General features: G+C 32.5%; 1 protein-coding gene across 5 annotated transcripts in view; it reads left to right on the plus strand.

The window, feature by feature from the left end:
- DAAM (disheveled-associated activator of morphogenesis-like protein) overlaps positions 1-18,306 on the plus strand; it is a 115,213-nt gene that overhangs the window by 25,735 nt on the left and 71,172 nt on the right. For 2 of the 5 annotated variants that reach the window (XM_088186903.1, XM_088186905.1), the window contains exon 1: positions 17,154-17,323. The exons of the other annotated variants lie outside the window; for them this stretch is intronic. The gene's annotated coding sequence lies outside the window, so the exon portion shown is untranslated. Of the gene's footprint in view, positions 1-17,153; positions 17,324-18,306 lie in introns of those variants that run through there. 5 annotated transcript variants of the gene reach the window in all.

The following is an 18,306-nucleotide window of genomic DNA, read 5'->3' on the forward strand; positions in this document are numbered from 1 at the left end:
ACGATTTTCAACACATCAATCTCAACTTTCAATTGTACAAATGGCCATTGTCCAAAGAGTCGATTGTTTTCTTCAGGATCTCAGCTCTCGAACCTCCATTTACATACATCCTTCCTCATAATTTGAATTTTGCCAGCGTACACCGACTAACGGTTCTCAATGTCGATTTTAAGTATAACACGATTCGTATTCGTGTCATCTGAGACGTGTCGGTGTAATAAAGAGGTGTCGATTGTTGTTTTTTTCGATTCTACAAATCGACCATTGTCATCGTAGACACTTGTAAACAGTTACGTCACTCGACCGTCAACATCATCACCAACATCGGAGATGGAAAGTGTGATTAATGAGAGAGCGATCGACTCGTAAAACGCGTAACGGTTGTATAACGATTTCGTTATTACGCTCGCGTTTAACTCATTTATATTCGATGATTTTTAATTTTTTTAACAGAACGATGGGAACTAAATACGGTACTGTTGTGCCGAATTGTAGATATGATTTTTGTGTGAAATAGCAAATAACAATGCATGTTTAAAAACATGTATATATATATATTAAAAGTGCCTAGAATATTTTCTAGTTTGAAATGTACAACATCTAATAAATATGTTTCAGCCCCTCGTAGTTAGCTCCGAAAATATTTTGTGTATGGATAGCTCATTGAGTAGCTGGGTGACTCGTATAAGGGGAGCGTTTTCTCGCGATGTTGCAATGAATAAGGACGCAATCATGACCTTTAGGACACCATAAAAATTGACGTGCATTTAAGTTGACGAGACACCACTCTCAGCATCTTAAAATAGTATTTCATCGAATACAATCTACGTAAATATTTCATCAAATACTAATATGATCCGTTCTTCCCCTTGTAAAGATATGAGAATTTTTATCTATTTTTTCAATAATGACGCTGGAACTCTAGACAATAAATCCATATTTTATGATGCTATTAACTATCCAATCACATATAATGCGAATCAGCAATAAATTGTAAGAGTGATACGCGCTCCGCATAATGAAGTCGAGCACCTTATCACAATTTTTTGCGATTTGCATACCAAATTTTCATCGTCACTCCAATTATTTATTCTTAAAAAAGTACACAAAAATATACTTCTCCTTGTGTTTTTAAGATAAATATTACTAAGTAACATTTATTTAAATCTGCTTACCGCTAGATTTCCCTATGATCATTCTAATCAAAAGGGAAAAATCTAAAAGCAATCTTGGCATTTTTCTTTAAATTTCTTTATTCTGAATATTTTTATCTTGTTTGCTACTTTTCTAAATAAGAAGGCAATGCTCTCTCCAAACTGCTGAAGTTCCTCAACCAATAAGTACTATTGAAAAATAATCTAGTGACGTACATAAGAGATTTTTTCATTTTTATTGCTTTTTCGGAATTAATGACTAAAATCCAGTGTCGCTTAAGTCGCTGAAATAATATATTAGTGATAATATTAAAGTGAGAAGATGAATACATTTCCAAAAACAAATAGTCCATTCATCTACGCGCGCACCTACTAATCATGCGTGGCCAGAAAAAGAATCCAATGGAAACACGACGATTAAAAATTAATGTCTTTGAGATTCTAACTTTTAAACGCTCGATTAACTTCTTTGTGAGCGTTTAGTAAACGCTGTTTACGCTTCTTCTCCGTATAAAATTACATATAAGAACAATGATCGGTAATATATTATCTTGGTACATAACATAATCTTTACTATTAGAGGTGTTTATATTTTGAATGGAATTAAACAACTTTAGATACTGCTGAGCTCCAGCTTTTTGCCCAGAGATACTTTCGTGCGTTCAATGTCTCATTTTGTTTCGATTAATATTTTCACAAGTAAACTTTAATTTGTCTTTTGCGATAGAACGTAAAATTGAGTATCGGCAGAGATTAATATGTACGGGGCCTATTTATATTTAAATTTATTTATATATATATATATATATATATATATATATATATATATATATATATATATATATATATATATATATATATATATAGATTTTGTTATGACCAAAACTTGGCGGCACTTTGGTAACACTGGCGTGACGGATTTGACGGACTCGCAACTTTTTTTCACTATTTTATATTTTTATCTTTATTTAACAATACTATATGTTTGTAATTTATTGTGCGTATCTTTGATTAATTATTTTTTTACTGTAACGATTAACCAGTGGTAGTATAGCCAGTAAATAATATCCGAAAGGTGTTTTTCAATCTTATTTCGTGTCTAGGAGATCAGAGTTAGTGATTATTACATAATTATAATTCCGGTTGAACATCACAGAATAGTTTTTTTTAGATTTTCCTAATATTATGGATAAATATGGTGATGATTAATTCAAATCGAGATATATTATGCATAAGTATAAAAATATCAAATAATAAACTACTTTAGTTCACAGAGAATAGCATATATGTATAAAAGCATAGTCATCTAGAAGATCTAGTAGAACTTATGGATTCCGATTATTTGAAGTATTTTAATGATCGTTTCGGTCTATATTCAGCATAGCTCAACTTGGTACGAGTTCGGTTGAATTCTCGTTTGTTCCAAGTAGGAAGCGAAGTGGTATAGGCGTCAATTGCTCTGTTTTAGAAGTGTCTGATGAAAGTGAACTAAATATTGCGTATGCATGTTATTACACTGGTAAAAGTCCCTTGATTTTTTTTACTCTCGATCGTTCGGCCAAAACTTAATTAAGAAATTAAGGGCAGAGGTAAACTGTTTGTTGTTCTAATAAATATCTAGTATATATTTTGGGTTAGAGATTCAAAATTCGATAAGGTGTATTTTTAATATGAAATGGCTTAGGTACATATATGGATTATATTACCTGTATTTTTTGTGAGTGCTTAAATATGCCACTTTAGGGGGCGTAGCCCTAGGGGTGATTGACTTCGCGGCCAATGAGACTCTTCGGTGAATCCTATTAGATTGTTTATTAAGTTATAATTACAATTTTGACTATGGACGATTATGGCGTGACGTTTCTCGCGATGAGTGTCAAGTGTGATCTTCAGGTCTGGTAGATCGACTGCAAAGCTGGCTCTGCTGTCTCTGTGCCTCCGTCTCTTGTGGTGCCGTGGATCATCTGCCCTCTCCTCGTCGGAGTCCGGGCTTATATCCTTTAGGGGGATGCACGTTAGTTGGAAATCGCGATTGTGCATCGATCTCCTAGCCAATCGCTGCAGTGGCTTCTTAAAATTCGAGAAATCGGATGTTGTGTTTCCGAAAGCAAGTTTTTTGCTTGGCTCCAGACTTTCGAATTCTTCGGAAAGGGTGTGCATTGTGGTGATTGATTGCGTCCGTACTGTTTTGTCACAAAAGGGATTCTCTTAACGACCCGCGTTGTGTATGGTCAAAAGAAATCCCTCTTGTGCCATGATGTTTGTCTCATTGTTAATGAATGAACGTTTTTGGTCACGGTCATTAACAATGAGACAATCGCCCTTTTAAATGTGCCTATATGTGTGGTCGTCACACCACGAAAAAAAACTTATTATTTTTAAGTCACAAATAAATATGATAATTAGTTTTATATGCTTTTAGAAAGCCTAACTAATAAGAGCGCATTGACTTCAAGCTTTTAAGTCTGCGTATATGTTTAAAAAATAAATAAATATAAAGTGAATAAGGTTAGGAATTTATTAACTGTAAATTTAATAGAAAGTAGCATAAAAATGCATAAATTTCAGGTAGTTTTTGCATCGAAACATTTGAAAAAGACAATAAAGTGTCAGGTCAGGGTTTAGCGTTGAAAAAATAGGTCAAATTCCAAAAGTGCAAGACGATTCGATTTTTTCTATATCGTTAGTTATAAGGTTAATGTCTGTCGGGTTGGGCTCTATCTGGGTAAAACCATCCATAAGCTTTAATATCATGCTAATGTATTGTCGAGTCGATCTGACACACTCTACCAAGTCTACCAAGAACGACTAAATAGATCGAGCGTATTTAGTATGCGCCGCGACACAAACGGATTCGATCGGAAAAAACCGTAAACTTTCACCATTATGCGCCGAGAAGCGGATCCTGTCAGAATTGACAAGGATACTGTCAAATTTGAAAAATGTCCGAACGAATTAAATGGTAGAAAAAAAAGTATCAAGAAGCGTTTATGCAACAATATGCATTAAAAAATTGGGCTTTGTCCAAAAATGAGATCTAGCGAGAAAACTTTTTTTGGAAAGGGGTACTTTTGATTGAAGGTAAATGAGTCATACTTACTCATTTTATTTCACAATAATAATATATTCGGGGCTTAAATATTGCTTATATCGCAATATTGAAGCGTATTTTTAAATGATGATAGCTCATAAAAAATCGTGTTATCACTGCCTATATAAATATCACTAACTATCTATATAAATATCATACTGAATCTATTAAATTTGAATAACTTTCCAGAGCCTCGCCTTAAAAATTACATAAAATATTTATTTTGGGTCAGTTTCTAAACAATAGTCAACTTATATAGAATCCTTGACGTCATCAATCAAAAGACAAACAGTCTGGCGGTCAATTTTCTATTTAACAATTTACATCACGCACTATAAACCGTTGAAAGGATACCGCTATGATTTTTTAAATGATGCAATATCCAACCTTTTTATTCCTACGATTCGATATTAATTTAAAGCGCAGTGACTCCACACAAATATATTTTTAGCATAAACTTTGACACCTGAAAAGCAGCGCCCATTATTATATTTACGCCTTCATTACACGAATATTAGTCAGTGCGAAAATTATTTTATGGCGCAAAAAACTGTTCTGCGTTTTATGTTTATTATTATAATTAAACGTTTTACATCCACGTCACGAATCTAGTTAGTGTCAAGGTTGAGTTTTTAATGTCAGCTTATTTTTTTTATCAAATGTCATCCGATGCATGGAAGTCACGTTAATTGGGTTGACGGGTCACTCCCTTCGTGGCCCATATTAGGGGTCAGATTGACCCGTAAATCAAAGCTTGTGAAAGGTGCCGGCTATTCATTATTCATTTAAAATAATTGAAAGTATGATTCATCAGATTATTCCTTAAAAATAGCAGTTTATGATTAAAATATCTAAATATGTATTATAATTTACGTGTCCAAATGTACCCATGAAAAAATACATTCATAACTTGTAAAGGAAAGGGGTATTTTTGGGCTACTCATAAAATATAATCATAAAGCAATAAGAATTTGTATACATAACCTATTCAAGTTATGCCTGCACTACACTCTCTCGAAGTTGGCCAAGGTAGGCCAATGACGGAGAATATAGTGGGTTACTTCGGTCGAGCTCGGTTCTGCCCGCTCTAAGATCTCTCGGAAGTTGTCCGAGTTTACCGAGAACGGGAGGTAAAGTGGGGGTAATTCAGTCGACTTGGTTAGCTTTGAGCGCTTCCGAACATTGACGGCATTATTTTCCGAGTCAAAGGGACCGAAGTCGGAGCTGCTCTTTCGAGCACGAGCAGTGAGATACTTCCCCTTTCGCTCTCTCACGTGTTAAGTGACGAGAGTGCGAGAGATAATGATATGGTGTTTCACAAACTGAGATAGAACGAGTAACTCGGTTCAATTTCAGTATGCGCGTAGGCGTCCTATGGTTAAAACGCATGTCGAGCGCTGCATCGTGGTCACGTGATCAAGTTATAATATCACATGCTTATCGGGGACTTCAACAGACTCTTACTGACATCTTTGAATATTTTAGGGCACTAAAAGGGATTAATTATATTTTTGATAGAATATTCTTCTAACAGAAATCGTTTTTATATTTTTTTTTCATACAAAATTAAATAATTAAAAAATAATTAGTAGTACTTGATTTTGTTAAAAAATCGTTTCGAATGTATTTTCCTAGATCGGTTTATATAAATGTCACACCATAACCAATTCTTATTTAGAATCAATGGCGACAAATTCTAGGATAGTCACAGATGTGGTGTTCGTATTCTGAAGTATCATTTTTATGCCTTATGGCATTTTGCAAAAGCCGACAAAAATTTTGCGTAAATTGAATATTTACGACCGAAAAGTTTTCACTGATAATGTATTGGTGAGTGCCCACACAAACTTTTTTAATTATCAGTAGCGTAATTTTAATAATATGACAATTTCAAAATTGTGATTATTTGGCACATTTTTCGATCGCGCGCAAATATGCCAGAAGCCGCCGTCCGGACGTCATTCACGACCGCCGTCCGGACGGCATATGAAATTTGCGGCAGTGTGGTCGCTTACTCTAAGTCGTAGGTCTCAGCCGACTTCAGTTGTAACTTTGGTTCAGACAACTTCCAGAGAGTTAGTGCAGGTATTAAACTAATGTAACTGATAAAAATATGCATCATATTCATTTTTCTACTCTTCTGTACTGTTGTGATTTTGACTTATTTTTTTGCTTAAAAAATTAACCATAAGTATTGCTTAAATCTCAGACAATTTTTACTTTGACATTTTCTTTATGGAAAAATTCAGTTTAAGGTATATTACCTGAAAAAATTAATAACTACATTTACAGCTTATGTGCAAAAGTAGTTATAAAAATATATTATTCCACATATATATTTAGTCACATTATGTACTTAAAGTAAAACTAGTTGGGGTATTCAACATTTTTAGAAAGAGGTAGCTGATATTTTTTACAGTTTACAGAAGTCATAAAAAAAATCCATTTTCAAATACAGAGGTGTTATCTGCTGAACTCTACTTTATTTACATTGAGCGACTAATTAATTGTCATAACGAAGGTAATGCGAATTGCAAATTAAAATTTTCCCTTTGTAATATGCTAGTATAAGGGGTCCAAAAAATTTTTCGCCCATAATTCACCGCCAGCAATTAATCGTTAGCAGCTTACCGCTGCGTCAATTACTCGCATCAACAGTTTATAGTCTACAAATGATCGCTAGCAATTTTATCACCAGGTAATATGTACAATTTAAATCAATTTATTGGTTATTTTAAATTGAAAATAAGATTTTTCCATAGGTGATATTTTTACCATCCGCGTAGTGAATAAATACAGTTTCACTGACATTGATCCATGATTGGTACATTTTAACTGTCCTAGTTATTAAAATTATATTCACGCTATTAAAAATATAAATTTACTGTAACAGTTGCGAAACATTCGTTCGCTGTTTAAACCCAAACCTAACCTAATAAAAGTTAAATCTGTAATAAAAATGAAATAACATTGCTCCCCAAAATAGCTATTTAGTTTTTAAATGATATAGGGAGTTTTGGCCCACCTGTATTAGTGATTTTGAAATGGATCGCAAATATTTATTTTGTTGTATTTATGTCACATACTTGTTGAACAGTTGGTTTCTTCATACAATTTATTTATACACCATCGGTAAAGCTGTAATAAATAAAATGACATGCACATGATATTCTCAAAGCTCAAAGGAAACCACTCGTGTGCGACATCTTTATAAAATAGCGCTTTTCAAATGCTTATCGATAGATTTCACCTTTCATTCGGTTCATGAAATCAAAGAACCCGTTCCAGTCATAATAACAAATAATACTTAACGACGGTTTAGCGGACAACAACGACACTTGGCACAAATAGGCAAAGTTGTAAAAAGTGAAAGTACATTTAAAGGGCAAAATAATAGTTTTCCATAAAAAAGGCAAAAGAAAATTGCGCGTGTGCCAAAATGCTTTGTGCCAAAAACGTGACGCGTTTTGTGGTCGGAGGTTGATTGTTACACAAGAGAAATTTGCGCAAAATGACATAATGCAATGTTTTGCATCATTGTAATATGCACATATGTTAAATTGCAGTGTGAGAAATATTTTTTGTTCTTTATGTTATATTTTAAAGAATTTAATAATGTGGTCATACAGTTATTGTGTACATATGTCTTGTCTGGCTTTATATGTACAATATAATAATACCAATATAGCTACTATAAACCAATTCCTTAAATATGTTACATCCTGACCATTTTTAATGTAGAAAAATATAGCTATCTAATGATTAACATGTCCTAATAAACCTAAACACATTTTATTGATACTCCTTATTAGCAGATTACCTGCAATAAACGCTCATGAGACCAATTGTTAAATTAGTTAACGATGTCGTTAAAGATCGATTGGCGGCGTAATAAAACTGCCTAGTTGAGTAACCACGACCTTAGGTGTACCGTAAATACTTCACGTATTTTTTATCCAATTTGGATTATTAGCAACGGTGATCTCTCGACTCTTGTGACATACCTTAAGTTTTACTTTAATTCGATCTGTTCGAAAGTGAAACGGAGACGATCAGGAAAGTGACTCGGAGACCTTGTGACCTTACCGTTAATGAAACGATCTTAGCCGAAACCAGTTAGCTTCTTGTCGGTATGGCACACTTATTACAGCCTAATGTATGCGAAACGTTAAGGAGAGAAGCTACATATGAAGGAGACATCATAGCTCCTGCTTTTTACATCTTTCTCCGCATATTAACAATTATCGTTGAAGATCTGCGTTTGAAAGTCTCAGATAGAAATGCGATTCGGGGCTAATTGATGTACGAAACCGCGCTTTACCAGATGCTTATATTGTAGAGAAGCTGTAAATTTAATAGCTAGCCTACTTATGAAGACATAAAAAAATCTAAGGTTTATTTAACTTGAGATAATCTTGTGGCAGCGTTTCCCAAATGGTGTTCTGTGGAACGTGCGGTATACATCTCTCGATGTTTTCTTTCAATAAAAAGTAATTTATGGGTAAATTCTAAATTATTTTTAGCACAGTTTCGCTAAATTAAGCCTTTTATTGACATATTAATACGAAATCCACATTTTATAATAGGATTAAAAGTAGATATGTATTTGTTCTTTACCTTTATCTGAAACTTACATTCGAATATAGTTAAATTTAAGGTCAAACATAGAGGACTAAAAATTACATATCGTGTGTCGCACATGCACACAATTGTGAGATATAAGACGCAAAGTTTTATATAATGTTGAAATAGTGTAAGGCCTGGATTGATAACCCAGAGACCACGGGTTAGGATCCCCACATCAGACTTGAATGTGTATTTATAAAAAATCGGTATTATTAAAAATTAAAAATACTCGATCTAGAAAGCTAAAAAAGGTCGCCAATATTTTCAATAGAAGACTTTAGAGACTTCCCAAAACTTGCATAAAACATTGCAATCAAGCAAAATAATAAAGTCATAAATATAATCTATTGTGCTAAAATATGGATCAATATATATAATGCGTTTTATAATCAATCATAAAAATTAAATTAAAATGTTAAAAAGTATTCATAAACATTGTCAAAAATAAACTCTACGACGAATATATATTTACTTAATACTACTGAAACATATTCCAGTCAACAAAAAAAAGTTGTGGAAAAAGACTAAACTGCGTGTATTGTGATGCATTATTTTGTGATTATATTTTAATATCTCCACGATGTAATTTATAATAAAAAAAGTTTCGTACGTGTCTTTACACGTGTTTTATTGTATGAATACATACGGATGATCAACGATCTTTTCATCTCATTTCCTATCGATTTCCAAGCATAAATATCAATCTCCATACATCATCATACTATGTAACACTACAATAACTCATGTAATTTTGACAATCTCTTCTCTACATTTCACACGCACTGATATATGACCGGAACATGCCAAATCTAGACAACGGACATAACTTCTCGTCGGAGGTACCTCAGCGCCTTGTCCTAGGCTCATTGTTGTTCAGGCGTGGGCAACAACCGTTACGAGAGCGCTGAGCGGTCCAACTATGATAGATGTCTTCTTACGCGAATGTAGGTGAGATGACCTCTGGCATGCATACTAAACGTGTAACAAAGTATTCTTCTCGGTTGAATTGTTACTCGCACGTGTTAAGATCTCTTCGTTGCCTTTAAAAATGATCATGGTAATCGGACGGTGGCTATACACGTGTCAATATGATATCCTTATTCGCAGTCGTTGCTCTCTCACTAAAAAGGTGACACGTGCAGTTATTTCCGTCACCCTTTCGCACTCCAAAAACGACAATGGGGAAATGGATCGGGATGACTGGATTATGGTTATATTTAGTTTAGGCGCCAGACCATTGGTCACGGATGGAGACCACTTGCGTGATTCTAAGATACCATCGCTTGTAGTACTGTGTTTCATTTCGACACCTTATGTGCTGTACACGACTTTCCTCGTACTTTTCTTATCTTGTCGTTGCTCATATTTCGTATTTTCATGCGTTGCTCAACGCTTTTTGCGCATTATCGCTACCTATATAACAAATAACGTAATAAAATATTTTACTAGTAGGTAAAGAGCTATAAATTGTGTTTTTAATGATTCTGTTTATAGTTATGCCTTAATCAATGATTTTAAAGATATTTACGTCCCTGATTTTAATGTGTCTGAATAAGTTTTATAATCGCAATATTTTTTAATGATCTATTATAATATTCGTATAGAAATTAATGACAACGAACTTACTCTAAAGAGAATAGCATTAGTTTTTTATTAAGCTAATAATAAACACTTGATAATCGAGCGTTTTCGATATTTAAGGATCAGATAGTATAATAATATAATATAAAATTTACGATTGATTAAGAGATCTGTAGTTTAGTTTGATTCACTCTTTTGCTGTACATACTTTTGTGGAGATGCGATCATTTTAAAGTAATGGAAGATGCAATAAATCCATATAATGCAACAATTTTCAATGAATAGTCACAAATCATTACATTTGCCGGCTGCTTTTGTAAATAGTATACTGAATCGAAAACTACTGTTTATTGTTGGTTAAGCCGATTGAAACTTTTATGTATGAGCGCAGTGGCAATTAGTATATAATCAATGTATAAATATTAGCTATTTTTTATTATTATTAGAACTTTAGAAAGGTTCTGCGAAGTGAATATGTGAAAAGTCCTTAATATGGATTACATTGAAAAATTTAGTACATCAATACCTCGCTTTACGGCCTAGATACGTTCCACGAAACTTGGCCGCAAAGCGAAAAGCCGTATAACGAATCATTTATTATAATACAAATTCATACAAATTCAATGGTAACGGTTCCAAATTTGTTAAATATGTAACATGGTTTATCATTTAAAATGCATTTTATCTTTTTATTTCATTTAAATCAAAAATACATACATAATAAGTACATACATTTGTACATAAAATAATAACAGACTCCAAAAACCAACAATAATCCATAAACAAAAATGAAACAACTTCATGTTACATAAAATATATGTATGTATACACACATAATTTTTTTTAAAATGGCTTTAATCTGAAGACGATGAAGAAATGGTAACCTGCAGATTACTGTCGTCATCATTTTTCGCGGGTAAGGATGGGCCTGGCTTAAAAAATTGTCCAACGTTGTTTGTCTTGCCTTCTTGTCTATTTCGTTCTTCAGTGATTTATAACAGCTAATGGCTGAGTTAATTCCTCGAGAAACTTTAGCGCTACGTTCGACGTCAGGATCGTTTTCAAGGAGGATGTTTATTCCTTGTTCGAAATAGGAAAAAAGCTTTCGACAATTTTTTTGATGTTAGCTGTTTGGATACAACAGGCTCTGTCTCTTCATCAAATGCCGTTTCTGCTTGCAACTGAATGAGTTCCTCATATGAAAGGGGTTCCCTATCAGCTTCAAGTAGATCAAGCACATCACGTTCGTTCAAACCTTCAAAGCCGAGATCATGTGCTAGATCCAAAATGTTTTGCCTAATTTCAGGTAGGCAATTAACTTCTGCATCAGTACTTTTTACACATTCTGGCCATATTTTTTTCCAAACATGGTTCATTGTTGTTAATTTTAATTCCTTCCGTGATTCACTGATGCTGTCAACAGCATCCTTGATGTTATAGTTTTTCCAAAATGTTTTAATTGAAGAATTACCATCGGTTTCCCTTATAAGTTGTCGGAAAGTTCGGCGTAGGTAATTTGCCTTAAAAGTGGCTATTGCGCCCTGATCCATTGGTTGGATCAAAGCTGTTGTATTTTTCGGAAGGTACTCAATCATGACATTTTCAGATAGTTCGGATAAATTAGTAGAATGCCCTGGTGCATTATCCAAGATTAGCAAAGCCTTGTTGCTTAGGCTATTGTCTCGCAAATATTTTTCACTTCTTTTTTTGCCGTTATAGCGAAACATTTTAGGCCATAAATCGAAAACGTGCCTTAATTGAAGAGGGTCGTTATAGCGAAAGGCCGTATAAAGAGCGGCCGTATAGCGAGGTATGAGTGTATTAAGTAGGTAATATTTATGAGTACAAAAAACATCCACTTTAACAATCATTTCAAAAACAAGAGTTTGGACAGTGACTGAAATTTAGGTGTATTTTTTTCGTCACATCATCTGAGCATCTATTTAAATATATGTAATAAGTCTCACATGATTTGTTTTACTATTCTTTGGTTCGGTAACGAAATCGAATTTTAAAATAGTTTAAAAAACATTCTTAATTGTTATGTATAATATAAGGTAACGGGAAAGAACTATACCCTATTCATCTCCCCACAATTCTCACATGCCTAAGAATTTGAGTCACCTCTTTCAATGTTCGTCTCGTGTCACATCCCAATGAATAATATTTTAATTTACATAAATACTACACATAAATTAGTTCAACAATCCAATAGAAATAGACTCATTGCACAGGCATGCGATTTTTGTAGGTACATAGATGCAATATAGATCTTGTCCAATACAATATAATGGGCACATTATAAAATGTGGCGTAACGATAAGCCGCGCTATGAATTGAATGTTATGACATTTTATCGGCACAAACTGCTTGAGCAACGACTTGAAAATATATTTATGAGCATACAGAAGAATAATCGTTCAACATTAGAAGCAAAACATCCACATTGTCTATTGTAATGTACCAATTTCATTGTCGTTTTCTTATCACTAGACGCGCCGCCGCTAACGGCGCAACTGAACCGAATGACGACTAATTTGACTTACGGCTTTGAAAACATCACGTACAAGTAGTCGAAAAACGATTTCCTTAATTGAGTATAACGTTTGGATAAGTTAGATTAGCGCCACTTTATTCAGAGATTCAATAAGCCAAATTATTTTTATAAATTGTTATATACAAAGAGGTATTAGTCGTCTGAATAGTAAGTACAGTGATGGAGAAGCTGGCGCAGGGATGTTGTCCGTGAAAGGTCCATAGAGTTCTGGTTTGTGTGGCAGCGAGGGTATTGCGGAGGTTGATCCCTTTATGTTGCGGTGCTCGTATGTTGATCCCTCTCTGGTGCCAGCATCCATGACTGTATTTGGTCTCTTCGAGTGTCTGCCGGAGTCTGCCAGATGACTGCCTAGTGACCAGCCTTATGTATTTAAGCCTGCAAAGCTTGCTGATCATGCAGCCAATCATTGCCCTCGCTTCCTAGAGCAACGAAATAAGTATGCGCCTTTAGAAAGTGATATTCGCTTGATGAACATCTCCCAGGTTGAATTGTGTAACGGGAATTTTGTGGCCTTACAATGCTTTTTGTCTTCCGATGATATATTGTTTCTCGTGGCCGTATCGTAGCAAATAAAAATTCATTCAATGCACCGGAGAATCCTTGCGTGTTATTTATATGGAAATATATATAAATATATCGCCTTTGTGTGCGATCGCATTATTGTCTAGTTTATCCTTATTGATAAATAATCACTTTTGGTCAGAGCAATTACGCGAGTATCCCTCACAAACGAGGGCCAATCTCTGTGGTCCCCCACAAAATTTAATGATAATTTATGCAAAATATATTTATTTAAACAATCAAGTATTTCTTATCGGACGCATTTATAAACCGCTGTTGAATAAATCTGCTTATATTGGTATTTGCTTGGTATTGATTATATAGCTGCATCATTTATAAAAAAGAACGATACGCAAGCCCTCCCATCTACTAAAGTAAAACATGAACAATGATATACAATCCGTAATTTAAAATAAAATACTACACATATATTATGAAATTAAATTATATATAGCATCGGGTTGATTATATAGAACACAACATTATTATCACCATGTGAGGTCCAATTTTATTCTGAGATCATTTAAACGATTATTTTAAATATTATGATAAGAATATAAGAAAACTTAATACCACAAATGCATAATATCATAGACCACTTCGCTCGTAAGCTCCAGAAAAAGTACTCTTTTATGCGTATAGTATACGCAATATACAATGCGTCTATCAAGCGTAAAAACCGCTATTGCCATTTTACCCCTTGAATTTAACGACTTTTAAAAGTTTCACCTTGCAGGTTTGCTTATTTAGTGAATAATCAAGCGATGCAATTGACCCACTAAATTCGGCATCTGTGATTCACCAGAGCTGTCTCAAATCAAGAGTATAAAATATTTTACGCTTTATCACATCGCCAGACAATCACACAGCAATAAACTGTTGCCAGTTTTTCCGGTGTCTATTTTGTATGGAAATAATTTATTAATTTAATAAGCATATTTTTAAGTTAATTTTTATAAAATGCAGATAATTATATAAATTACGATTTTTTTTATTGATTAGACTTGAGTGTCCCTCGAGTGGTTTGCGTCGATTAAGGACGAGTGATTGAGTGTCACGTCCTTTATTATGCTCCTACGAGGAAGCTTGATCGAATAGGATATGAGGCGAATTGAGAACTAATAGCATTAGTGTCTAGCTTCGCTTCTAAATCATTTCTTTGTGGAAGTATATATTTTTAAAGCCTCGCGTTATACGACTGTCCGATAGTTATAAAGAATAGCTTAAACAATATTTATTATTGTTTTTTTTTCTATACAATATTAAAGCTTATAAATAAAAGGGTTTAAGTATTATATATATATATAATGGTAATTATTGGCTATTAATGGATTTTTATGACTTTCGAAATCTCTGCCGATCTCTAATGCTTTTTTTTTGTATGCTAAACCACCGTCTTTTGCAGATTTCTATTATTGAAACCCTGCCATATAAAAAAACATTAAATTTATTCATTATCATTGAAAGCATTCGATGAATAGGATTTTATAATGCAATAGCAATTTTTTTTTAATTCAATACCGATTAATTTTAGTTAGGTACTTTTCAGTTAAGCTTTCAATGTATACAATTGAAATTGAACACATCTTTGATTAATTTAATTCATGAAAATACTTGTAAAATAAATACATGTGCGATTTGATATTTTGATATACAAAAGAAGTTTTGTGTTGAAAGATTTCTTTTATCTATATTTTTTTAAGCGCGTTTTATATTTAATAATACATAAATCTTTAAAGCGTTATAATTGCTAAGAACTTGTTTTATTAATTTACATTTTAATGCAATATCTAAAACAAAATTACTCAACATAATTTCCATCAACAAAAAAGTCACTCAAATGAAGCGAAAGTTTCAAAAGTTTTTTGCATCAGTCACGTACTGCAATTTGTTACCCCTGCCGTTGAAAGTATGCGTAATTATTTAAATCGATTCGTATATATTTTTCTGCTACAAATTTATCGATGAAATAATAATAAAAAAATCAATAGGCGTTATTAACGACGCTATAAAAAATCTACATTTTGTAACATTTTTTCACTGTAAAAAATAAAATTGAAAAAAAATGATACGATCAGATTTATACCCTAATTTTTTATAGCATATCCAAAATTAAATTTCTGTATAATTTGAAAAAATAAATCGCATAAAGTTGACCACATCAAATGATTTTTGACCGCGAACGGTTTTAGAATTTTCAGTCAAAACACTCACATAGAAGATGATTGCCATTTTTTTATTATTACACAAAATTTATAATAAAAAAATAATATCGATCATGCGAAAATTGTTGGAAATGTAACAGTTCACAGAATCAACTAAAATATGAGGAAATATTATGTAAATAAATTAGATAAAGTAATTAGATGCGTGTGATTAGTAATAATTTTACAAATCTAATTTTATAACTAGTTGTATTAGAAATTGATAGAAATTCACCTTCACGTGAGCACAAATTATATTTTAATTACTATTTATATTAATTTCTAGAATCTCATAAACAATAATTTTACATTGTACATCTTATGAACAATAATTTTAACCGTCAAAATTAAATAACGCATACATGCGTTACAGTATGTTCATTATAAATTAAAATACGCCCATTCGCATTCGTTATTTACGATCCTATTTTTTTAATATAAAAATTACATATTTTATACTAGCTTCCTTATTTGCCAATTTATAATCTAAATCAATTGCACAAAAATCGTATCGCATATCAATTACCTCCCACTGATTTGGTAAAGTAGTCACTGTGATAGATTAGCAGCGAATCTGTGAACAAACATCGATTTGTTACGATCGGTAATTAATTGAATATCGGATGATTGCCTTTTTAATCTCCTTTTTGCTTAATTAATTGTGCCTACGTATATTGTTATACAAAATTGTTTTTATTGGCCTTTTTAGAATTTTTGTGTGGGTACATCAATCGATTTTCCTTATACAGCTAACCAACTGATTTTGCTGAAATATGTGGTTTTGCAAAAAATCTTTTATACTGTTAATAAAAAATCGAGCATATTATTATATTCACATATTAACTAATACCAGTGGTTTTTCTCAAAATATTTATTTAATTATATAAATATGCAATAGTTTAGTAAAACTTTTAATTAATTAAAATCTTATGCGGGAAGAAAAAATAATATATTTTTTTTATTACAACAATAATAAAAAAATGTTATGGTGCACATAATTTGATAAGCTCGTTGAGAAGCTGGATGGATTTGATTTAATATTCAACTAAAATACAATGCAATAAAAATATTGATTTAAGCCCAATTATAACTCAATCTAGTCTATCAGGTTTTCAGGCATAAAAAGTGTTCTCATGCAAATTCGTAAATAATCCAATTACTTCAGTCTTAACAAAAAAATTAACCTTGCATATAAAATACCGAGTGTTTCAAATATATATTTTTACCAAAGTACCAATTTTCATCACGCATTGAAGCTTTTCACACCTGCTACCGTAACCATACCAGTACTGGTACTACTATAAAACAACCTGAACCCACCTGTGCCCCTCTCTTTAGTTGAAGCACAGGTGAATTACTTCTTTTACTATCTCTTCGGCTCAGTAGTGGCCAACGACTCGCGCCGGTCGCACCTGCCTCGTTTAAAGTGGACCATCGTTTTTTTTATATACTATATACATATATATATATATAAACTTCAAAGTGAACTATAACCTAAAAAAACATACAGTTTAAGTCATGAAAAGTGTTTAGACTAAATATGAAGACGGTTTGTGAATAGTTTTAGTGATTCTTCATTAACCTCAAGTGCTCTGATTGTTTCGGCAGAATTGATCAATAGACCTTCGCCGAATTGCAATTTTATTTATGAACCAAATTCTTCTTGCATCCTCGATCTTTCGGGTCACGAGATCGTTAGGAAATTCGTTGGTTAATTTGGTTAAAAAAATAAAATCCATAGTCACGATACACATAGATCACACTTGACATTGAGATAATCGATCTAGAATTCTTAAATATCGAATACAGGACTCATGAATCATTAGTTTTTTCTTCGTGTGCATATGTATCATGTTTTTTTATTTCATGAACAAGGCCACCTTGAATTCTTTAAGCTTGAATAAAAAATGGTTCTAAGAATGCATTGGTCTATATATAATTTGAATTATGTTACGTCTTAGTAACCTGTTTTTTTTATATTTTAAGGAGTTAAATAAATAGATATGATCATACTATAATTATTAATGGTTTAAAATAGCATTTTTTTTTTACAGAATTTACAGAAACTGCTTCATGATTTAATTTATTAGCAGCTCTAAAAAACAAATATTTTAGGGGTCTTTAAACACTGCTTATAGTGACATAAATTGAAACAATTGTAGAAATGCAGAACATGTCATTTGAAGTTTATAATATTATTTTGTTAAAATAGAAAAGCTTACAACTGAAATGCATCAGTGTTTTTTTTTTAAAAGCTTTATTAAAAATACTGTCAAAACTTAATTGCCACAGTTTATTGTAAATCTAATATTTGCTTTAACGTGCTATTAAATTACGTACATTAATTTATATTTATTTATTGCAATTATGACAGGCGTTAGCCCAATGCGTTACAGTAGGGTAAACACAAGTAAGTAGTGTAACACCAGATAATAAATTAATAACATATATTTTATTAGTATGACATATTATTACAACTCACAATCAATTGCTGACATAGGTTATAATTTTTTTTTAATTTGTATGAATGAT

Source organism: Plectrocnemia conspersa, unplaced genomic scaffold, assembly GCF_051122295.1.
Source record: "Plectrocnemia conspersa isolate PC_06_02 unplaced genomic scaffold, ASM5112229v1 ptg000005l, whole genome shotgun sequence".
NCBI classification, from domain to species: domain Eukaryota; kingdom Metazoa; phylum Arthropoda; class Insecta; order Trichoptera; family Polycentropodidae; genus Plectrocnemia; species Plectrocnemia conspersa.